Here is a 25,367-nt window from a genome sequence, read left to right as displayed (position 1 = left end):
GTAACAAATGTATGATGTAAATAAAGACCTTGAGTGCAGTGACAGGAAAATACCTCCAAAGATGGAGTTTAGCAGGACTGTAATCCATTCTTGCTTCGAAAAACTGTTTTTCATTCCCTCCTGACTATACAAAAATCACCTGCAGCATTAACAGTTTTGAGGATTTCTCATTTTCATTTTTACCAACAAAATTGGACAAATCTGGATGTAACCCAGCAACAGACTGAGCATCTGGAGCACTGGGAGAATTTCACCTGTGGAGGAGATAGAAATAAATACATTTATTAAACCCTGGACCAGGTTGTTTGAGTTTGCTGGCCAAATGATTCACAACATCTATAACATCTATAAATCTGACTGATGTGGGCCAGATAAATGATCCAACTTTGATCCAAGAATCCAGTCTCATCCATTCCTCATTTCAGCTCGTGCTGCTGCCTCACACCAAAGCCCCTTTCACACTGCACGTCAGACCCGCAATATTTCCGGAACATTGCCGGGTCGCCTTCTGTGTGAAAGCAACCACGTCCCGGGATTGATTACTGAATTGAACCCGGGTCGGGGACCTAGTAACATGTCTGGGGTTCGACCCGGGACGAGCGCTGTATGAACAAAAGCCAGATCTAATTCCGTGTCGAAGTGATGACGTGCGTTGTCGCGCGACTCTTTTACCGGCTGTTTTGAAGGAAGATCAACGTTCGTGACGAAAACATATGTGCAAACTGTAATGAAGCAGAGATCAGTTAGTTCCTCACTTTCCGTGCTGTCGCCGAGATCGTTTGCTTGCTTCAGTGAAAGTATAACGTGCCTAGCGTTTTCGACTCGTACATTACACGTCACGCCCTGATGTCACGTGTCGTTTCGGGATCTTCAAGGGTTGTGTGTGAAAGCACCCACATATACCGGGTCATCACTGGCAGTGTGAAAGTGTAAAATCTAGCGACCCTGGAACAATTTAGAGAAACACTTTACCCGCGTATTTGCCGGAATGTCAGTGTGAAAGGGGCTCAACTGTAACACCTACTTTCCATTGTCCAATGTTTGAAAATTAACCCCTGCAGTTGGTTGAACAAACGTTCTGTGACCACAATGAAGCAACCACTCTGGTGTTCTTCTGCTTATGAGCTTTGCCTGTTTTGCAGCAGACATACCACTGATCCATGGGTCCAAAAAGTTGCAGTTTGGTCACGTCAAGTTGTCTTTTGTTCTTCTTGATCAAGAGTGGTATTTATCAAGATGTCTCAACATAAGGGCAATACTTGTCTAGTGATCTTCTTACACACAGCTTTGAAATGGTTTTCCTCCATTCATCGGGTCATATTGCAAGTCTTTGGCTGTACATTGCAGGTTTTTCTCAGTTGCTCTGATTAAACATTTTATGATATTGTGCTTTTTCTTCCACAACCTGAAAGGTTTTCTGCTAAAACACACTTTAAGCTAAGGAATAAGGCTGAGAGCTGTGTCTCTAGGAACTTTCAATGTCTTGGAAATCTTCATATAGCCTTAGCCTTTCTAAAGTACTACGATATTTATTCTCTTTAGCTTTTGTGAGATCTCTGTTGACATTTTTGCTACTCAACTTCAACACATGCATGGGCTAACTGTATGTGTAACAGCTCAAGCTAATTCTGTTTTTAATAGAGTTTCTAAAATCTTAAAATTAGGGCCCGAGCACTGCAGTGCGAGGACCCTGTTGGAATTGCTCTGTTTATTATTGTGTTTTGAGACTGTTTTATTTCCCAACATGCAAATAAGTGATTTAAAAACAGCAATGTTGAATAGGGGTTGAATAATTACTCATATCACTTATTACTTATATTCCCAGTAGAGCTTCCATACATTGTCTTCTTAATCAAGACCTTATATGAAGACCTCACCATGCACCCCTGCAGAGGAGATTGAGGTCCCAGTCAAGAGTAAGTGTGTGTATGTGTGTGTTTGCCCGCTCCTCTAACAGGATTATTAGCCAAATTGGTTCCAGTTGAAAGAGATTAGGAACGCAATTATTTAGGAGCAGGGGACATGCCTGTCTCTCTCTATCTGGCTCTCTCTTTATCTCCTTCACCGTTATCTTCACCACAACCACTGGGAACCATATGGATGTTTGTGTATGTATCTAATACTTCAACCTTTCAGTGATGTCAGGGAGAAAATAATGAGATTTTAAGGCTGAGGCAAATCCAATCAGATTTCTCTGTGTATATTTTTCCTTCAGAGAACCGCCTGCCGCTTTTGATGTTGTAATTAGTGTATATATATCGACACTGACTTATGTGGGACTTATTACTTTTTCGTTTTTGATTAATGAACATTTGAACAGCGCTGGACAAATCAGAATGTCATCAGAATATCTCAAATTAAATAAGCCTTTAAAAATACACCGTTAACTTTGGTGTAGTGGCAAAAAAACAGCAACACTTTGACAATTTATGAAGAACGGTTGAGTCTCAGACTAGAGGTTCAAAAGAAAAACATTATGTACAAGCAGGGACAGGCAAACATGGACAAACACACACACACACACACACACACCATACCATGTGTTTCTCCGTCTCTGTTTACACAGTACCTTATGAGGACCAGTGTTGGGGAAGCTAATTTCAAACCACATGCTAATTGATAATCTAAGGTATAATCTAGTGTTCTTGTAGGGTTTTCAAAATGTATATTTCTTTAACAAAAAAAAAAAACTGTACTTGAAGACTGTAATACAAATGAAATAAAAAACTACTTCAGTGTACTTAAAGTGCACATTTTTATAATGCTTAATACACGTAAGTATACTTTAAAAAAATTTGCTTGTCAAATCAAGTTTTATTTTACATTACAATAAATCATTGTTTTAATAAACTTTTGTAAAGCTTTAAAGTTGTACACTTACTTGTTGACAGACCGCAAGAACATAAATGATTATACTTTTAACTGAAGTGATATTTTAAAATATCTAAAGTTAATATTATTAATTGTACTAAATGGCAACGTCAAATGTGGAACAATCCTATGTATATATGCAAATAAATGACACAAGTTTAAAAAGAAATTGTTTAAAAAAACATTCAGTTTTAATGCATTTAATACATTATTTCAGTAGCCTAATAAATTTTCTTTTTGAGTACTTTCCTGCAAGGGACCCCTTTTAGAAAAAATTAGGAACTCAATTGGAGTAACAGCATTAAAATAAACACATTTATTTCCACAACATACAATGAATAAAATTAGAAACAAACTCATTTACTTAAATTTAAATGATTTGGATACATATTGTGTACAAATCAATTAGCAAATAAATTTTGGTACAAAAAAGCATACAATTATATACCTCGGTTGAACCAGTAAATTTTTTCCTTTGAATGTATTCATTAACATTCAAGTCTTCAGAAATGATTCACTATAATAATGTGGACATCCCAAATATGATAGGGAAAACTTTCTAGAAAAGCTGATAACTTGGTTTGATAATTCGGCTGAACATCTGCTTGTGCAAAACAATGTGACTGAACACAGTTTTCTTAGTGTGGAAAAATGCTTATTAGTGCAAAAATTACACTATTAAGAAACGCAGCTGAGTTAGAAGCAACGCTACTTGCAGTAAGTTTTCTATTTTTTGCTTTTATTGGAATAGTAGAGAGTGCTGGGATTCAACCTCGGCTCACAGAGTGTCAGAGCGCTGCCCACAAGTCTACTGCCTCCGACCAGCAGTGCATTTCTGCTTAAAATGAAATCTGAAATGAATGATGGCTCACAGCAGACGGCGGTTGAGAAGGAGGCTGAGGAGAGATGTGAGCAAGTGTGAGAGAAAGAGGCAGAGATCCAGGGACCCAGACATTCATAAGTCAGTCATAACTCACAGTGTGTCCAGAGCCCTCTTAACATGTCTTCACCCCTTCACTCATTATCACGTGGAGCTGAGCTCAGTAATCCTGGATCTGTGCTGTGTTCCTGTCCAACTCTGGCACATTCATCACCTTTCATCACTTTAAGCTTTACATCCCTCTCTGGACCACATCTCCCAAGCATGTGTGTGTGTGTGTGTGTGTGTGTGCTCTGCTGGTGGATTTGGGGTGTTAAGAAATAAAGGCAGCTGCTCTGGCACAAGTAGGGCGAAGAGATTTGCCAAGAACAAAGATAGAAGCAGAAATAAAAATGCACTTTGATAAGATTGCCTTTTAATGGCTCAAGGAAATAGAGATATCCAACCTGTTAACTGTAGAGAACCAATCGATGAGTTATTTTTTCACTGTTTTGATTAATAAAATGTGAATTTAATGGGTTAGTTCACCCGAAAGTGAAAATAAGCCTGTTTCATTCAGCCTCGAGGCATCCTAGAGTTATATTAAAAATTGTCCTGGCTCTTCTGAGCTCTATCATTGCAGTCAGCAGGTGTTTCTGTTTAACAGTCCACAAGACGTCAAATAAAGTGTGCACATCCATAATAAAATGTGCCTCACATGGCTCCGGGGGGTGAATTTTCATAAGAAAAACATCCATATTTCAAACGTAATAAACACTCCTCTCCCACTTAATTTATCTGTCATACACGGAAGGCTTTCCAGCGGATGATGTAGGATGTTGGCGAAGTGATGTAGGATTAGTGACGAACACAGAGAGAGAACAAAACAAAGTGCCGGATTTGTAAAAAAAAACAAAAAATAAAAAAAAAACAGGATTTGTAAAGAAAAATGTTGAAAGATTTAGATATAATGGAGACTGTTTTTCCTTTGCTAAAGTAAGAAAACTTTGCTTCCTTTGCCCCTATAAACAAACTCACGAGACTATCTCAGAGGTGTGTGCAGCGCATACATCCTACATCGTCTGCCGGAACGGCTTCCACGTATGACAGATACCAGAAGTGAGAGAAAAATGTTTACAATGTTTAAAATATGAAAATCTTTCTTATGAAAATGCATGGATTCAATACAGGAGACCTTTATTCACCCCCAGCAACCCCATTTTGCACTTTATTTGACAACTTGTGGACAGTTGAACTGCAACTCCTACTTACTGCAATGACAGAGTTTTGAATAGCCTGGACAATTTTTTATATAACTCCAATATGATTCATCTGAAAGAAGAAATTCATATACACCTAGGATGCTTCAAAGGATAGTAAAACACAGGCTAACTTTCATTTTTCGGTGAATCAACCCTTTAAAGAAATATGTCAACGGAAAATTTGTCATTATTTTTTGAAAATATTCCTTTCCATGAACTACAGCTGATTAACAGCGTTTTATTTGAGAGGTCCAATGAAAAGGAACATTTTCAACAAGTAAATAATGGGAATAAACACCAATTTCGATAGATAACTGAACTGCCTTTTTTGTTCTCTTTACATATTGAACTGTGGATGCAATAACATTTTTCAGTCAATTCAAGTACTCAGATGAACACAATAAAAAAAAAGGAAAATGTAAACCTGGAATTCAATCTATAAGTGGCTTTAGATAAGTGTGTGCTAAATACAAAAATATACACTGGTTTGCCTTTTATGCTGTGATATGACTGTAACAGAGAGTAAAGAAAATATCGTATGGTAAAGAACATTGCCGCTCTATAACAGGATCTTCCACTGGTGACAACCGCAGCAAACACAGCACAACATTAAACACTTCACATTCCAGTGCTGACATCGACAATCATCAGACTAACACACACTAACATAATGAAATTCCTGCTACTATTCCTCTGTATTAGATGCATCCCTGCCATGAGCTAGTTTTTATTCGTAAACAGAAAAAAGATGGAAAAAGTGTAAGGGACAAAAATCGGTCATGGAAAAGAGAAATGAGGACGTACCATAAACAACGCCTACAACAATAATAATATCCAGATGTGCATTCTGTTCAAGGCTGTAAAATTTACCTTTTTATAATGTCTTGTCATAAAATAATGACTTACTTCACTTTTGTGCAATATACTATGCTGAACAATACATGTATGTGGGACATTTGGTTTTATGCATTGGGTGGATGATTTTATCCAAAGCACTAAAGGCATACTTTTTATCATTTGATAAATTACCTTGATGTTGCTAGTGCCACACTCAATCGATTCCTATAGTCTATCAAGATGAGGACATGGGTTTCATGGTTTGAAACCCGGATAATGTGTGAAATGTATGAACAAAAAACCTTCCATTGCTCCATTACTAAAACATCATTCATGCAAACAATGAAAAGTTATCAGATAATGCTGGGATATGCACTATTGTTCAAAAGTTGAGTTTAGCGATGTAGAGAAAGTGAGAAAAACAGAGTGACTAAATAATGGATAAAGGAAACAAGAGAGGCATGATGTCATTGATATTTTGCAAAGACTGGGATTTTTTTGGCCCTTAGGAGAATCAGATGCTGTTGTGGACTCAATAGTGCAATAACCAAATGCTCAGTTTTATTTCATTATATACTGTAATAATTAAATGGGTTTCAATCAGTTTTGTCTGTCTTTGGGAACATTTTGTTCCACAACTCAGACTGAATCTACTGAGGAGAAATCTTTTATTTTCTGATTTCCTGAGATTATGTTTGGGTCTGTTTGGCAGTCTGACAGAAAGAGAGGAAGATGAACTGGAAGTGTATGGGATATTCGTTCAGTCTGACATGTCTTTGAACTGGGTGTCGTGACTCAGGCAGGCCCTGTCACAGCTACATTACAGTCTGGCAAAAGTTCCAGCCTAATTAATTTTCAGAAAATCACTCATATACAATCATTCTCAAAGCACTCACATACATTCTAGTCGCTCACTGGTACGTGCTCACTTCCTCTCTGTGCACATATCTAATGCATGTACATCTTCCACATCTGCTTTCAACGTACAGTAGGCAAGATAAGCACTTTTTTTCAATTAAGACTGAAACATTAATTATTATTATTTTTTTTTTTTAGTTTGCCGGCACTTGAGGTGGAAGAAGAGCCTTCACATTTCACATTTGATTTATTTTATTACTATTTTACATGTCTCTAAAGCTATTAATATGTTTAGCACCTTTAGAGTGTATAAACTGTCCAAACAGCTTCTTCACGCTCTCTTAGTGATCAGAGAGTAGAGGTCGTTATGATTTCATTAACCTCTCAAGCACAGAGTTAACTTTCAACAAGCACATCAAGCCTAAAGAGCTTTCAAATAGCCATCAGAGATTGTGACAAGAGAAGAACAACACTTTTTCTCTCGTCTTGCATTTTCTTTTTTAACTTTACATTATCAAAAGTTCTCTATCTAAAACTCTGAAATCAAGAAAGAAATTGCATTTCACTAGAAATGATGATACAGATGATGTTGCGAGCAATGTTGTAAATTGTAGTAATGTCACAATATCAGACTACATGGACAAAAGAACATTGATAATATTAGTACAATGTATACATTTATTTAAAAAAAATGCTACCAGTCAAATTAAACTTCAACTTTATTTTGTGTTTTCTCTTTTTTGGGATAGTGAGTCACACTCAATAATAAAAAATGTAGGGAGGTGGAGAGAGAGTTTGTGTCCATAAAATAAAAAAAGTGTACAAAAATCATGTCCTGTCGAAAGGGGCGTCTGACACCCCAACTTTTTTCATATAATCCAAAAAACTCCTGACTGGCATGCAAACCTTTTTTTTTTTTTTTTTGGTGTGTAGAATGTAGAGTGTCTTGCCTTCCCCCTGTCATCTACTCCGACCTGATTTTGTTTGGCAGTATTATCTATATACCCAACACTATCTCACGACCAATTAGTACGTATTTTACGAGGTGGCTTATTCTGCGAAATTTGTACGACCTCACTCCTATGATTTTATACGATTTGTCTAAACCCCAGTGACGGTTAGGTTTAGGGGCGGGGTAAGGTGTAGGTCATTCGCACAAATTCATACGAATTGTGCAACTCGTAAAATACGTACGATTTGGCAATTATCGTATGAATTTTTTACGAGTGTGCTCGTACGAATTCGTACGAATAAGCCACCTTGTGAAAAATGTACGAATTGCCGTGAGATCGGGTTGATATACCACATCTTCTTATTTCTTCTTCATTGATTGGTGGCAACCATCTTTAATGTGCACCATAAACACCTACTACTTTTGATTCTGGGGTTCAAATTGCATGCCATAGTGCATAGTGCATTTTGCCATAGTGGTGACTAGGAAAAAAATCCTTAATTATTCTTTATTTTATTTTATTATTTTACAAAATGTCAATATAAACAACAGATAAAAGTGCAGTACGAATAATGCAGTCAACATCTAAAAAAAAAAACTAAAAAAAAACAACAACTGCTATGCTGTTTGTTAGCTGCTTAATAAATAAGATTTGTTTTACATAAATTAAATGTAACTATTTTGGGACAGTAGTGGGTGGCTCCAAAAGCTTCAATTAGATAAAACTCAAGTTTCTGGTTTCCCCATGGTGCTGAGATTCCCACTAATTTGGAGGCCCACACTGAATGCTAACATTCTCTATTAGCAATTACAAAGTCTGAAAACACATCAAACAACTGCGGAACAATGCAATTCAGTTGGCGATGTTCAATTAGTTTGAAGCTCCATTGTTTGCTTTTGGTAGTTACCATGCAGAAAAGCATGCTATCAGTCATAAAACATTGTATGGCTATTTATTTACAAATGACTTTTGAATGCAGCTTCAAGTAAATCTCAGTATCTTGACAGCTGATCTTCATTTGCTTAATTTAATTGAACAGCCTCATTTGCATACTAATTTGACGAGGAGCTTCACAGGTGCCCTCCCAGCAAAGCAGTTTGAGAGGGGGTGTGAAACGGCTTTGCTCGGCATGTTTTGCCTTCGCAATCACCACGGGTGTGACGGAACCAATCAAAAGCTGAATATGACAAGATGGTGTGAGGGTGGGAGTGCGTTTGTGTGTGTTGGGGGTTTATAATGGGCACCGCTGGGGATGAAAGTGGCCCACCAGTTGGTCACATGATAACTGCGCTTGATGATTCTCTCCCCAGGGGCTCCATCTATTCCTGGTTTCTAGTCCAGAGTAACTCCCTTGATGGGTAAATAACAATACATTTGCATTTTTCTACTTAATTTAGGCTAGCCGTAATTTTCATCTGTATGCAAATGCGAGTGTGAAAATAGCTTTACAGGTTTCAGATGGGTGTGTGTTTGGCGTATGTGTGCAAGTACGAGATAGCGAGAAGAAGAGGCAGAGAGAGCAAACGAGGAGATCTTCTCCCTCTATAAGTATTCCGTGCTGTGCTCAGATGCAGATTGCTGTGGGATTCTGGTTTGACAGGCTGGCTCACATCAAATGCTGCCAGATAATGTTGTTTAAAGAGAGAATCAGCCGACACTCATCGCCAGCAGCCCCAGAGGAGAGAAGCACCTCATTAAACTGAGCTGCACGTCTGCGTGTCCTCACACAGCTAGAGAAGAGCGTTACGTGAGAGCGCCGATCTCACTCTGTGATTAAAAGGAAGGGAGCAGAGATCTGTGCTTCCGCTTGGCAGGGCCATAGTACAGAACAAGTGCGAGCAATGTGGAAATGTGTTCACTAGACTGCAGCGTAACACATGATGAGTCCTATTGTTTTGCCTACACAATTACAAATCACTGTTTCATCTGTGTGCAAAAGAGTGATGATATACGTTTAACAGGGCATGTTTCCACTAGGCTTGTGTTCAGGCCTATAGCTACTGATCCTGCTTTAGCTTCATTTAGAAGAAGGGGTGGGGGTATTATCATTTAAAACATGATATTTTAAAATTAAATATGGAAATTCTGGTTGACACTCTAGTAGGTGGTGCTTATTAACATACACATTAACATCTGTCAATAAAACAGAAAAAAGGGGATGACGCTGGCTATACTACTGTCATACAAATCATATCAGACAACAGCAAGACACTGTACACACACCAGAAGTTTTTTGGATTTGGTTAAAAAAAAAAAAAGTGTGTCAAGTGCCCATCGATAGCAATTAAATAATAATAATAAAAAACATTATGTAATCTTTTGGTTATGGTTACAATCTCCACTTCCCTATACTTGTATTTTTGCACTAGATTCATTGGCCAAAAAGAGTAAAAAACTAAATAAACAATGTTAACAAAGAATTTGATGGACACCATTATTAATTAATTTATTCAAGATTTCTGTAGATATCCCTTAGTGAAATATAAATATACTACAGTGTATTTGAAATACATTTATTTCATGCCAAGTATACTACAAATACATTTAGGTACACATTTATGTATTTAATAAAAATACTCTGCAATTACTATACTAAATAGATATACTTGAAGTCTGCTAATTTAGTACTTAATGTACTTTAATTGAAGTGTGATGCACTTTTAATACAGAACTAGTGCTGAAGTCCAACTAGTTATGAGGAACTATTGCAAGTATACTTTAGATACACTCTAAATATCTTACATTTAAAGACCGATAATATTCAAATATCATACAGTCCTCATCAATACAGACATTAAAACACATTTTAATATTAAGAAAATGCATTGTACAGCAGTAGTACTCCAAATAAAGTTGAATTATTATTTTTATATCAGTAAGTCTTGAGCGATATGTAAGTAAATATATTAATAGATAAATGTCTTTAAATAATTTTAAGTAAATACATGTATTTTAAATATACTACTTTTTACTAGGTTGCCACAATGTCATTATTGTGTGTGTGTGTGTGTGTGTGTGTAATTATATAGTAAGAGTAACATGCTTTTACGCTATTCCAAAGCAGCCAATCACTTCCTGAATGAATCAGTGTTGTTAAGTGAACACTATTGTTAAGTGAATGATGACAAGCCCATAAAGATATTCACTTGTATTGTTCCTGTGTTGTTGTTGTTGATTTTAAAGAAACTGGTTGAATGAATCAATCAATGACTCACTCACTGTCACTTTTCATCACAGACGATCTACCTAACCTGCAGAAATAGTCTGTGAAAAATCCCCAACAGTAATAAAGAGACAGACGCTATGTTTAGAACAAAACTGACACGCGGAGTGATACAAACGGTGATGTTAGCCGCTCGACCGATCGAATTCGAGGACCGTGACTAACTACTGCATAAACTGTTTAAACATTAGATTAAAAACCCTAGGAAGAGGCACAAAACAAAGCAGATTATACAAAGTTGTTTTCTGTCTGGGCTGAAAGAAAACTGTCTGAAGTGAATTTACATCTCTGTCACATGGCTGCTCTTTGCAGACGTCTGCATGGTAAATTAATCAAAACTGTTTACCTCCAATTAAATCAGTTAGTTTATCATGTGTATTGTGAGTATAATTGGTGGGTCGCAGTACTCAGTGCTTCCTGCTTTCATCAGACCAAATTAAAAGACAAACACATATCAGTGTAGTGCTAACTCCATCTGTTGAACGGCGTAAATCTAACGGTCCTGGCCACCTGATCCATTTTCTCACCTCTTCTGTTGCCCATTTGGAGAGATACCCATGCAGGTGGCAACACACACACCTTTATCTGAGCCAAGTCCCATTCACATTTTGGGAGTTTGGTTTCACCAGAGGTCATGCATTACAAAACATGACTGCATTTCTCCTGCTGGCCTACAGAGGGCTCTCCGTTTCCTAAAACTGGCTCTCAATCTCTGTAAGTGACTGTGCCATTTTAGCTTTTAATTATTTACAGCTCAGGCCAGTAATGAGGTAACACTAATTAGGTTTGCATTCCTGTGCATTGTGTGGAGATCCACTGAATCTGTTTTGAGTGAGACACAAAGCCAGGAGATATCTAATCACGGGAATGATTATCTGCTGTCTCTTGCAAAGGGCTGTCATGAGAGATGTGTATTGAGCTCGCTTTGATGAGAGAGCAAAGTTTTAACAGCGGTGCAGGCCTGGGCCTCTCTAGAATTAATTTACGCGCCAAAGGTGCAAATAGCATTTGGGGGTGAAACGGGTGATCAGATTTCACCGATATAGAAAACAAAGAGAGATCCCATCCGAGGAGTCAGAGCATTGTTAGTGCATTTTGAAGAAGTTAAAACATTAACATCAAAATCTGCAGCTATGATTGAACGTTCCCTTGGGGAGGAAGATGCTTTTGGCATATCAAAACCACCGATCTCTCATTGTTATGAAATTGGGTAACTCTTGAAGCCAAGATATATTATGTTTTAGAAAAGGTATTTAGAATGGTTTATACTTCAGATCCAGCAATCTAAACAAATGTGAAACATGCAAAAACTATTTCTTATGTCTTTTTCAGATCTTGTGGCAGCATTTCCAAACCAAACAAAAACGTTTTATCAAAAGTTTACTCATTCAGCAAGATGCTTAGCAAGTCATAATTTTTAGTAATAATGTTTTCTATTTTCATCTATTTTAAAACATAATTCGGTAACACTTTAGAATAAGGTTCCATTAGTTAATGTTAGTTAACTACTTTCGTTAACATGAACTAAGCAAGAACAGTCTTAGTTCATGTTAATTTCAACATTTACTAATGCATTATTTAAATCAAAAGTTGTGCTTGTTAACATTAGTTAATGCACTGTGAATTACCATGAACTAATAATGAATAACTGTATTTTCATTAACTAACATTAACGAAGATGAATAAATACAGTAATAAATGTATTATTCATTGTTTGTTCATGTTAATTAATACATTAACTAACATTAACTAATGGAACCTTATTCTAAAGTGTTACCCATAATTCTATTATTGAACCCATACTTTTGAATGACGGTGTAAATTATAATGTGAAATATAGCTTTATAATGCATAATATACAAGAGCCTGTGAAACGGCAGCAGCTTTTTTTCGAGCTCGGGTTCATGCGTCATGTTTTAAGCCTGATCACTGGAGCCCCGTGTAGACTTGACCCACTGGAGCGGATCCCTGAGATGCTGGTTGAGTGTAACCGGATGATAAATCATAAAGGGATACTCTGATGGCCATATGGCCCCAGGCTGCTCTCTGCCCTCTCTCCCTGCAGGACCCACCACCACACAGCATGGACACACTGACCCTCTCACTAGAGGCCTGGTCCCTGCCTCGGCCTCCATTAACTCACACAGACAAATGGCCACATTCCCTCCCCCTGACACGCACAGTCCCTGTTTGTCTCTTGCTTTTTGTCAGCGCTCTGCCTCTTCTTATTCTCTCGTTGATACAATGTATTTTGCTCAAATGCGGCACAGCAAGCTCCATCAGTTGATGACAGGTTTTGAAGTTCCTCGGCTCATTTTGTATAGATGCTGTGTCGTTTTATTCTGTCATGCTGCGGAAAACGGTGTGACAAATAAAACTTCTCAGAGGTTAAAGGAAAAAGCATGTCTTATTTTTTTTTTCCTGGTCTTATTTTGTCAGTACATTCAGCTTTTAGAGTCAAAGCTGCTTAAAATGGAAAACAAATTTTTTTATAGCATTTTGTTTTTTAAATATTACACTTATAATGGAAAAAAAAAAGTTTGTACCAGTACATTTATGGCAGGCGCATTGTAAACATTATCTTGGGGGAAATTACTGAAGAAGTCACTCATTGTGATGCATTACTTTAAATAACTTTTTCCTGCAATTAGCATGTCAACTACAAGGCCTCCTTCAGATGAAGATAGCAAAGCCCAGTGAACTAAAGTGAGTAAAAAAAAAAACCCTTTGTTGTCAGAATGACTCAGATTGGAGTTGGTGGGGGAAGAAAGACCCCTAAAAGCACCTGTTTCCTCATCAGAAAACACACTCCAAACACACCAACACGGTTTTTCCCCTGTCAGCATTCGGTTGCAGGTGAGAAGAAAATACAGGAATGAGCAGCGAGGTGGAGAGAGAACAGAGGAAGCAGGTTTGAGTCGTGTTGTGTTTGGTGGTGTTTGTCTTTCACACTGAGTGCTGGCTCACAGCAGATGGGCTCCTCTGTGGGTGGAGCAGAGTCAAAGAGACTGAAGGATCCCCCCCTAGTGAGACCCTCCACCCTCCCTCGTGCATTACCATACTCATCCCGAGGAGGGGTCGAATTCAGTCCTGTGAGCCTTCAGGGCCTGAGTGGGTTCCCACCCCCCAAACACTAATCTGTGAGGAGAAAAAGATGCCAACCTCATCTGTTTACAGGACTGTAAGTAAACATAGCAAGATAAACAGGGATGCGGAGGAATAACGCTTGATTAGGGAAGACTCTAAAAGGACTGTAAAGTCATTTTTTCATTTTCAAAAGCCACTCAGTGCCACTGGTGCAGATGTTTTTGGGAATGTCCTTCACTCTTTTGTGCTTGGTTATTAAATCATGTGGTTAGTTTGACAATGCCTGCAGCTATAAATAAAAGTGAAATACTCTCAGCTCAGTTTAACGTCTTTTAGGATTTTTAATCCATTCCACAAAATTCAGTCATATTCCACCTGGACATACACATGAAGAAATCCAATGGACTGGATTGTTTACACATAATAAATTGAAGAGATAATCAAAAGCTAATGCCAAACAGAGCAATAGGTTAGATGACATCCATGCAGATCTTAAAGGGACAGTTCACTCAAAAATAATTTTCGTCATTATCCTCATAACAAACAAATGATTAAAAAAAAAAATTCCAAAACTTGTATAAATTTCTTCTGTGGGAAAACAAAGTGAGATATTCTGAAAAATCTCTGTTTTTTGGGAGGTCCGTATAATGAAAGTCTATTATCAATCAAAATTATCAATCATTGTGTCACAATATACAGATCTAAATAAAATTCAAACCCTATATATATATATATATATATATATATATATATATATAGGGTATATTTGCTGAAATTAAGATTAAAAAAGGTATACCACAGGAAGCAGTTTTTTTTTATACAGATAATTGTCTGTCATATTAAGTTTGGAGCCAATATGCAGCACAAACAACAAATTAGACAGATTGAGCTGTTGATTCGAGATAGGTGGCCCAAGTGAACAGAGAAAGAGTTTAGTGAACTGGTTTCGGCGGTTGAGGGAAGACTAGGAAGACAGTAATCAAGATTAGATTCCGATCTGCAGTGGAATCTCAAACTAGACACGTAGCAATTCATCCCTTAGTCATGGTTAAAAAATAAACACATTTAGAGCTGCAAAAAATAAACAGCAAAGATAGATGGGCTGAGTGTGTGTGTGCACTGCAGAGTCAGCAGCTTTACATGGAAGAACATTGTCCACACACACTGCTCATATAGACAAGCAGGGTAAGTATTTACGGCCAGGTCATAAAGCACTTTGTCACATTTCAGCAGGAGGCTTTCAGAGCAGGAAGGAGCTCTCATTCACCTGAGAGAGAACAATACAGCACATAAATATTTTTAGGAGTAAAATCACAAAAGTATAGTAGCACATGCATAATGTAATACATGTGTTTTATGAGGCAAAACCATCACACTCTCAAACCACATCAAAGAGAGGAAAGTACGCAGTATTTAATAACTCGATCTTCCAGTGAAACAACAGATTACTTCCCTTTGGTGATGTATACTGGAATTCTCCAATTATTTTATCATTTTAAACTCCGTCCCATTATTGAAAATAACTGCTGGCTCACATTTAGATGCGCTTCCATCCAATAAACAACAAATGTATTTTTTTTGTCATTCGATTTCACTCAGATATTGTCACAGGACACAAGAAACTATATGTTTCATGGAAACTTCAAGTATTTTTAAATGTACTGTAAAAGTAATTTACAGGCATCAAACAGAATTGAAGTAATTTAGTGGCATCAAACAGAATTGAAAATTGTCTTCAAACATGATTTTTTTTTTTTTACACCCCCCATCTTCCATTCAAACAAACAACTTCCCAAGTAGTTTTCCTGAAAATCACTTAAGGCCATGGAAAAAAGGTGGTTCTGTTATGGCAGACCTATGAGAATAGTCTGGATATACTTTGTGCATATAGGACTTTCTATCATCAAATGGCTTTTATACTTCTGTATCTTTTAGAAAACATAAAAGCAGATTGGGAAACACTGAAATAGAGAGTGAGTGCAATGGGAACAGGAAGATGGGTTGCAAGAAAGAAAAATATAAACGTAATCTGAAACTGGTTAACATATTGCCTCTTCTAAGTCCCTAAGCAGATTTTGCCAAGTAGGACATGTTCCTGGATCAACATCTTCTGATGATCCTGGACCAACATTATTGTCCAAAAATATAGACTTAACCCAATCCCAAATCATAAACTTAACCCTAACCATAATTTATTCCTAAAATCAGTGGGAAATGATATCTGATTAACAAGTTTGTAGAAGCACCTAACCCTGTTTCTAAGCCTAAAACAGATATTTACAGAAAAGTTATATCTCTATTCTGATTGGCTGATTGAAATGTTGTTCCAGGTTCAACAAAGATGTTGATCCAGGAACATGTTGTACTTGGTGAAATCACACTCACCGTCCCTAACCACAATCAATAAATCAATATCAAACCAACACAATTAGCAACCCATACTTCATTGATTACATAACCTCATTCACAGCCCATAATCTCCGCTGTGTGCTGGTATGAGCAGCTCTAACTGTTTGATTAAGATGGCTTTATCACACTCAGGCTGGGATCATCCACACATCTGACCTCTGACCTTTCATCCCACAGATCAGATTTGGCTTTCATGTCACTACTGAACTGTTCTGTGATCAATAATCAGATTATACAGGAGCAGAGGATAATCTGGAGGTTTTTTTTTTATAAATTATTTTCAGGAGGGATTAAACAACTTTGAAAGTAATGAAACTTGTAAAGTAACTTGATTTTTTTTATTTTATTGTTGGGTACAAGGGCATGTGTGCTATCAAAATCTGGCTAAATATTCAGTGCCATTGTTTGAGACGTACTACCACCTCCCTTTCACTATATGTTGACAGGATTGTTTTTTTTAATCTGAAAAATATGTAGTAGAAAGCAGAAGCTGTTGTGGTTGGAGAGATAACTTTTTTCTGTTATTTGATGTCAGGGTTTAAAAAGCAGCTCCTATTTTGTAATCAAAACAACAGAGACACTTCTCCTGGTTAGCCAAAAGCTAGCCACATGACTGGTCACATGTGTCATGTGGCTAGCTGGTTTTTGTTTATGAAGTGAAATCCAGGGTCAGGTACAGTGAGCTTGAGAGATTCTGGCCAAACAGGTTGAGATAAAGCAGGATTACTGGAACACAAGGCTCTGCCGCAGTGACTCTGGAGTGGCATTCCTCCAGCTTCACACACAATGCTCTGGCTTTACACAAACCTCCGAGGAATGTCTTTTAAGTGCCCTGCTCCGGTCCTGAGCTCAGTCTGTGAAGAGCTCTTCTACTCAGTCTCATAGCTCACCTTATGTAGACCTATGAGGTCTCATCAATCAAATGAGGTAGGGGCGTGCAATATCACAATTAAATATATATATATATATATATATATATATATATATATATATATATATATATACTATGGAACTCACTGGGGACCAGCAACTTTTTGGAATAACATGAGAGTGAGCAATTAATGACAGAATATTTTTTTTTTTATGAATCCCTATCCCTTTAATGTTAATAAAACAGTAAAACACAAAGAGATCATCACTCACTGCTCTTGACTAAAGAAATGTAAGTTTACAGTTGCATTAATAAGATGAGATAAAATAATGACAAATAATAACGTTTTTTTTTTTTATCTTTACCCACTTTGGCCTAAATGTCTGCCATTTTTTTCAATTAAAAATGTTGTTACCCTATAAGGGTTTGATTTTTAAAATAGAGCAATTAGTAAAAATGAAAGTGACGTGACATTCATATATATATTATTGCAATATTTCCCACCCCTAATATCAGGTCTAATATGAATAATAGATCTAATCTGGCTGCAGTGTGTGCAGTTACGTCTTTAGTTATTGTCATAAAGTACTGTTACCCAAATTGTAACCAAAAGCCATTTGGCAGTATCTTTTAAAACATTTAATTATCAAAAAATGTCCCACTTTACCTGTGGTCACCCTGTTTGTTTGTCAATTGCGGTGCACATCCTGTCAGTGATTTATCTATCCACCTGCATGTCAAGCATATAAATTGTTTGACCTATAAATAGTGCTGCTGTGAGATTTACGAAAGCAACACCACGCAATGATTTGAATTGAAGCCAGAAAAAAACTCTTAAAACCCTTATCACTGCATTAAGAACAAGCACCACAGAAAAACATAATAATTCTGTTTTGAAGTAAATCAGGTTTCATGATATTCTACATCCAGCAAACAGCAGGATTGGAATAATGAAAAGCATAAGGTAACGTTATAGCCGCTTTTATTGTGACGTGTGTGAAAATTGCCGTGCTCAGATAAAGGTCTTGTTTATTCTCATTCTCAGCTCATGTGAGGACAGATTTCAAGGGTGCTCTTCACACAAACAGGATTTAACACCATCCCCCTTGTTTCTTACACTTTTCTGATCCCTCTTTTTGCCTCTTTCACTCTCTCTCACTATTTACCTCCACTCTCTCATATGAATATCAGACTGGCAAAAAAAAAAAATGTTCCAATATGGGTTTTCTTGGTAAACTCTGCTAAAGGTTAAGAATCTGTGTGGGCTATATACAGTGTCTGGAGACAGGAAGGAAAAAATGCTGAATTGGGATGTGGTTATATGTATTTTAAGGGTGCGAAGATATATAAGATTATTATAAAGTGTATATACTTTATTAATAAGATATTTCACAGAAATGAAGCAAAAACTAGAAAGATTAAAAAAAAACATGGGACTGGATAGATTATTTAGATGGATTAAACTCAAACATATAAGAATTGTGGACTATCGGATGATTTGAAAAAAAAAAATACTATCCATAATTATACAGAAAACTAAAATTGCATGATTTTTGTTAAAAGAAATAGATTTTTAACATGCCACCAAACCCATACATTTCAAACACCAATTAGGCAGTCTACTTCTCATTAAAATACATTCATTCGCTAATACATTCATTCGTCTTATTATGAGTAATTTTTCACCACCGTTCAAAAGTTTGGGGTTTGAGATATATTAAGAATATTTTAATATTCTTAAAATAACTTTAATGTCCTTAATTTTTAATAATAACGTTTGGCATCCTAGATAAACTTCTGATGGTAAATTTCAAAGTCTTGTTTCTTTATGAGCAGGCAGATGCTCTGCATCTGGAAAGATCAGAGCACATATGGAAACATATGGAAAAACTCCCAGCATAATTACACGGCAACTTTATGTATTTGATTTTATTCACTCACATTATTTATGTCAGATAACAACAGAAAGGGTTAGACTATCATTCTTTCCATGCATTATGTTGCATTTCTTAATGAAGTTAGCAGACAAATAGCCAATAACTTCATTTTTATTTACTCAACAAAACATTTAGGACTATTTTGGATACTAACACCATATCAGCAGTAGTCAAAACATATTGAGGCTTCTCTCTTCTCCTCACAGCTAATGGAGTGTGAGGGATTTTTCATCAGAAAGCATGGGCCGGGGAGGGTGTGGGGCCAGCATTTCTTCAGAGGCCCGGCTCAGGGAGAGCAGGCTCTCTTTGAGATGCAGACGGGGTTAATTCAAAGCACAATGAATTGAGCTGGCAGGACTGGGGACTTGTTCCAAACAGCGGAGTCCGATGCCCACTGAGGCACTGAAGGGCCAGCGAGGTCGTGTTCAGCCTGTTGTGCCATTGAGCCAGGCTGAAGGGGGCTGCCAGGGGAGCGGGGAGGGGTTGGTGGAGGCCCACGCTGTGAGGCTATGGGGGGCATTTTAATCCCCTATTACTTGGACAAGAGATTAAAAGATTCCTGCTTTATTTCTCCACATGTCCTGCTGCTTCTAGCAGTGCCTGGATGACGGCAGTTTGAGCACAGGTTTTATTTTTAGCTTAAACACACAAAATGAAGCGAGAGCCTAAGGCACTCTTGATTTGGGCCACTTAGCTGAAAAATTGATGTCATTGTTCTGAAAGCTTTTTGAGGATTGTTCACAAATCAAGCTTAGGACTGAGGTGTTGATTTGACAAGCCACTAAAACTGGGAGAACAGGGACAAAAGGTGCACGGCGACAGCGAGATGACTCTACGTGTGACTGTGAAGAGAGCTGTGTGGTGTGAGGGAATCAGAGGAAACATACAAGCGAGAGAGGTGGGGGTGGGCGCTAAACGCTCATGAAAAAAAAAAAATGGGGGAAATTTGTGAGGAATTTGGCAATGATGAATGAACTCTGCTCAGTCCCCACAAAAATCACTCAACGGCAAACAAACATTCCCATAGTCGCTGCTGTGTCCCCTGGTGGCGGCCCACATAACCCGAATGTCTTGGTCCCATTTCGAGCCTTATTTCGAATAACAGCCTGTCAGATAGTATCTCCCCTTCGGCTCAACCTACACACAGCCATCCCGCTCTCAGCCACACAGGAGCCAGCGTGGGGTCAAGAGCTGCTAGTCAGGATCTTGTTTCTCTGTTGATCCAGGAGGGCACCTCGATGAGAGCTCTACAGCAATGCAAACAGTCTTGTGTTCCTTGTCTTGTAGATACCAACAGTCTGCGTCTATTGTCAAAGGGCTGAGCTTCAGAATTTACCTGCTGACCCTGAATCTGTCAGCGAGGTGAGTGATAAGGGGCACAGACTTGCTAAATTCAAACACTGCAGTCGACGCTGAGAGCCAAGTGGTGAGCTCGTTCAAGACTCTCATCATTGAATCTCATTTAAATTACAGGATGTAAGGATTAAAACATTTTATGTTAATCTATGTTGCTACATTAACCCTATAGAATGCATGATACAAAATCTTACATGAATGCATGGAAATACCATGGATTCAGTGGTTTTAGTCAAAAGCAAAACAAGACCAGACAATGCAAAATACATAAAAAAAACAACACACAAAAAAACTAAACATAAATAAAAAAAAGAACAAAATAAAGAGAAAAAAACAAAACAAAAACAATCACATACCAAAACGTAGCAGAACAAAAAAGCAAAACAATCACAAATCAAAACAGAACAGAACAAACAAAACACAAACAAAAACATTTGACATCACAACAAAAAGGCATATTTTATCTGAAGTTTCATTGTAATTAAATTATTTTAAAACACAGTGGTTGTTGTTGTTTATAATTTGTTTTTGTTTTTTAGAAATATGAAAACTGACTTTGGCACAAATTATGATTTGTAAAAAAATAAATAATAATCCATTAAGTGTTAAGAAATGAACTATTATTGACAAACCATGAAAAAAAAAAAAAACAGTAAAAACTGTGAGTGGCAATTTGACCCCTGGAGAAAAAAACACTTTAATAATTATGTTTGTAAACTTATAAACTGTATATCTGGTTGCTGTCTCTTACACAATACTAGTCTCATGCCTCTTATGAAGTAATTCAACAAATCAATAGTTCAATTAATATGTGGAATGTGGAATGTGTAGGATGAATGTCCACCAGCTACTCTATTGCAAAAATGAACCTCTTTTCAAGATCTGATCTATTGATTCCATCTATTTATTTTGTGATAACGGCCAGCTGACTGTACATGATCCCTAACATACGTTTTTGAGGTTACATTCAGGTCAGCCATTTGACATAGATGCTTTTAAAAGTTTTTTGTTTTGTACCCTTCGTTTTTAAGAGTGTTGGAACCTGTTTTATCTCCCCACATTCCAACAGCAGCAACTGCTTAAGAAACTGATGTCTGATCAGCTCTTAAAGGTTGCTCTTCACCTCATGCTGTCTGTCTGAACGATGGCTGATACAGCATAAGTGCACGGGGGGTTCCCTGGGTCTGTCTTACTCACATGATGTGGTCAGGCATCTCTGCATTCCTGCAATAACAATCATTCCCCTTCACCATGTGCTGCTGTCAGGGCCTGCAACTCCCCTCACACCAACCCCAGACCGCCACTCAAACCTGGATCAAAATAACCCCAGCGGGAGCAGATATCACTCATCTTAGTCAGCACAGAGTCATGATCCAAATGAAGACTTCACTGACCAGACAGCTTGAAATCCTATACAACCATGAAGATTTACTCAAAAACTAGTGACTTAGAGCAAGGCTAATAACCACCCTGATAGAGAGACTGTATGTTGAAGGGAAAATCTCATTGGTACACACTACTTCACTATCGACAATACACAACACACCTCTTTAACCCACAAAACTTCGCTAACGTGACCAGACCTTAAAGGGATATAATTTACCCCAAAATGAAAAATTCTTTCATTAATTACTCACCCTTGTGTCGTTCCAAACCCATAAGACCTTTGTTCATGTACAGAAGACAAATTAAGATAATTTGATGAAATCTGAGAGCTTTTAGACCCTGCATAAACAGCAATGCAACTACCACATTTAAGGCCCAGAAACTTACCAAGAACATCAACAAAATAGTCCATGTGAAAACAAAAATAACTTTATTTAACAATTCTTCACCACTGAGTGACCATCTACCACCATTATCGTTCGTACCATGACATATGCATTGTTTTTTTTTTTTTTTTTTTTTTTTTCACACAAACAGTGTTCTCACAGCTTCAGAAAATTACAATTAAACAACAGATGTCACATGAACTATTTTGTCAATGTTCTTGGTGCCTTTCTGGGCCTTAAACATGGTAGGACCCTTGGTTTCTATAGGGTCAGAAAGCTTTTGGATTTCATCAAACATATCTTAATTTGTGTTCTGATGATGAACAATGGTCTTACGGGTTGGGAATGACATGAGGGTGAGTAATTAACAACAGAATTTTCATTTTTGGGTGAACTATCCCTTTAAGTCACCATCCTGACCTTCCTGGATCCTTGATCAACCTGAAAAGTTGTACATGGAAAGCATGTACATTTGTTGCAACTTGCTGCTGCTTTCAGCAGCGTTTGATCAAAGTCAGTTCACTCAGCAGCCATGTTTGCAATGCCTCTTGGAGGGCAAGACCAAAATCTTCTTGTTTGGGGATATACTGATAAATACTCTGTATAACATAATTCAAATCAATGACAATCTCACATGAACTGCCTAATCCTCATATACAGTATATACAGTGGTTTGCGTTAGCAATAACAGAAAGCATACTGAACTCTTTTATCTTTTAGTATTGCTCTGATTTCTCAGTATTGCAGAGCATGGATTTATAATTATCATTAAAATGCTAATCTAGAGAAGTTGTCCACTAGGTTTCAAAACACAGCGATTGTCTGATACCATTTCTGTGAGTGGATGTTTCCCCCATTTAACAAATTCTTTGCCTCATCTGGAATTTAGTAAAGCTGCTTGTAAAAAGTAAGGAACAGGAAGCGTTTCCAAGGACGGTTTATTGTTCTTAGTATGTGAATGATAAAACACATTTGATCACTCATAGATTTGTTCTCTGTAAGAGCTTTAGGGATTTGTCCTGCCAGAATTAGATAATTTCCAAATCTGACATGCAAAATGTGTGCGTGTATGTATGGGTATGTGTTAGATCCAGCCAGAGAGAGAGAGAGAGAGAGAGGGAGGAAGAGGCAAGGAAAAAGACAGAGGAGTGGAGGAAGGGAAAGGAAGAGACAAACCTTGCCACGACCCCCAGCAGAGCGGAGAGGCTGACCAGGATTTAGTGTTGTTTATGCAGCTGCTGAAAGCAGATCACAGCAGTGGAACAGACGTATACACTCAAATTCCACACCTTCACAAGTCACAAAAACACATCTAAAAGAGCTCAATGATGAAACAACCTTCTGCATTTGGAAAGATTCCTTCACCTTGTTCGTTTCCCACCGTAGGACTGAGGAGGTGTATTCAGATCCTCATCATATCATCTTGAATATCAAAACCTCCACCGCTGCCACTCAAACTCACAGGCCGTTACCTTTCACTGACATCTGAATTTCTCAATCATTATCTTGGTCTGCCTGAATAGTGGTAGACAGAATTCAGATGCTTTGTATAGCACTTGACGTCTTTCTGCTACACATCGGCTCTAAAGAGTAACAGCAAGTCTGCAGTGGAGCAGAGGAAACCAAGGGTCTAAAGCAAACACCATTTGTCTAAGTATTATAAATCTTAGAAAATGTGTCCCACATACTGAGCAGCCTCCTTCCTCCCCGCTCACTTCAAAAACAACAGGTCACCGGTAATCAATAAGAATTTGGCGATAGTCATGTACTGTTTTTCTGAAGTATATCATCACAAAATGAAACAAAATAGTGACAGACAAAATTGCTTCTTCGATATTCAAACTTAAAACCACTTCTACTGTATGGTGACCAGACGTACCACTTCACGGAGACACATTCTGCCCAGGATTTCTAAATTGAATGATGATCAAACTCTGATCCAAGAATGATCGATCTGTGCATAGCAAACAGCCTAAACCGGGTTATTTTAGGCAATTTAGAAATCCTGTGCAGAGCATGTCCCCGGAAAGTAACTTCATTATATTTCTTATTTATAATCAGTTTTCTTTTTCCTTGTCAATTACACTCTATCTTATGTTATAGTGTATATTACACTGAAGTGTCTCTCAGCATTTTGGAAAGTGCTGGATGGACTGAGAGCCAATCCAGAAGTCAACAGCTTTAAATAGAGGATACTCATTGCAGCTTAACGAATGCTGAAAATGTTTGACATAGTGTCTGGCAAATGACGTCAGTGTGAAATGTTTAGCTAAGTTATCTGAGGCATTTATTTTTAGTCTACTGAATATAATGGCTATCAATCCTGTGCATTTATGACCTTCATAACAATAATAAAAGTTCTGAGCAAATAACAGAAATGTTCAAGTCAGGGGCATTTCTGACACTGTGCTGGGATTTGCAGCGGGTCTGATTTATTTGTGGGAAAATATAGTCATATTTCTGGTGCTGCAGGAGGGTTATGAGTGGGGGTGTGGAGATGAGACATCCCTGTTAGCTGAGCACTATTTTCAGGATCAGGCTGTCATGTGCCCAGGGGCTCAGAGTATCTCCATACAGTTTAGCTGTTTGAACAGTCTGAGAGAGAGAGGGAGGCATGTCAGACATGGGCCCTGTCAGTTAACCTCAAAAAGACTAAAATAATAATATTCCAAAAAAAAAAAAAAAGTCCCAGATGCCAAGACCACAAATATAGCTTTAAATTAGACAACATGCCCTTAGAGCGTACTCAAAACTACCTCTGCTGAAACAACAGCAGCAGGAAGCTTCAGCAAACCTGTGAACAACCTCAGAAACGAGACACATACCAAAAAAAAAAAAAAAACATACAGAATAAGTAGCATTAAAATTGGCATCCCAACCGGAATGTGAATTTGAATGGAAACAAAACAAAAAAAAAACAAAAAAAAACATACTTAATAAAAATAAAAAAAAAAAAAAAAAAAAAAAAAGAAATTGAGAGTTTGGGGTGTGAACAAAGGCGTTTGGAAAACCTGCTTGAAAACTAAAAACGTAAAAAAAAAAAATCATCAAAAAAAATTGAAATGACATATT

This window comes from Carassius auratus, chromosome 9 (assembly GCF_003368295.1).
Source record: "Carassius auratus strain Wakin chromosome 9, ASM336829v1, whole genome shotgun sequence".
Taxonomy (NCBI): Eukaryota; Metazoa; Chordata; class Actinopteri; order Cypriniformes; family Cyprinidae; genus Carassius; species Carassius auratus.
Note: the sequence above shows the minus strand (reverse complement) of the source record.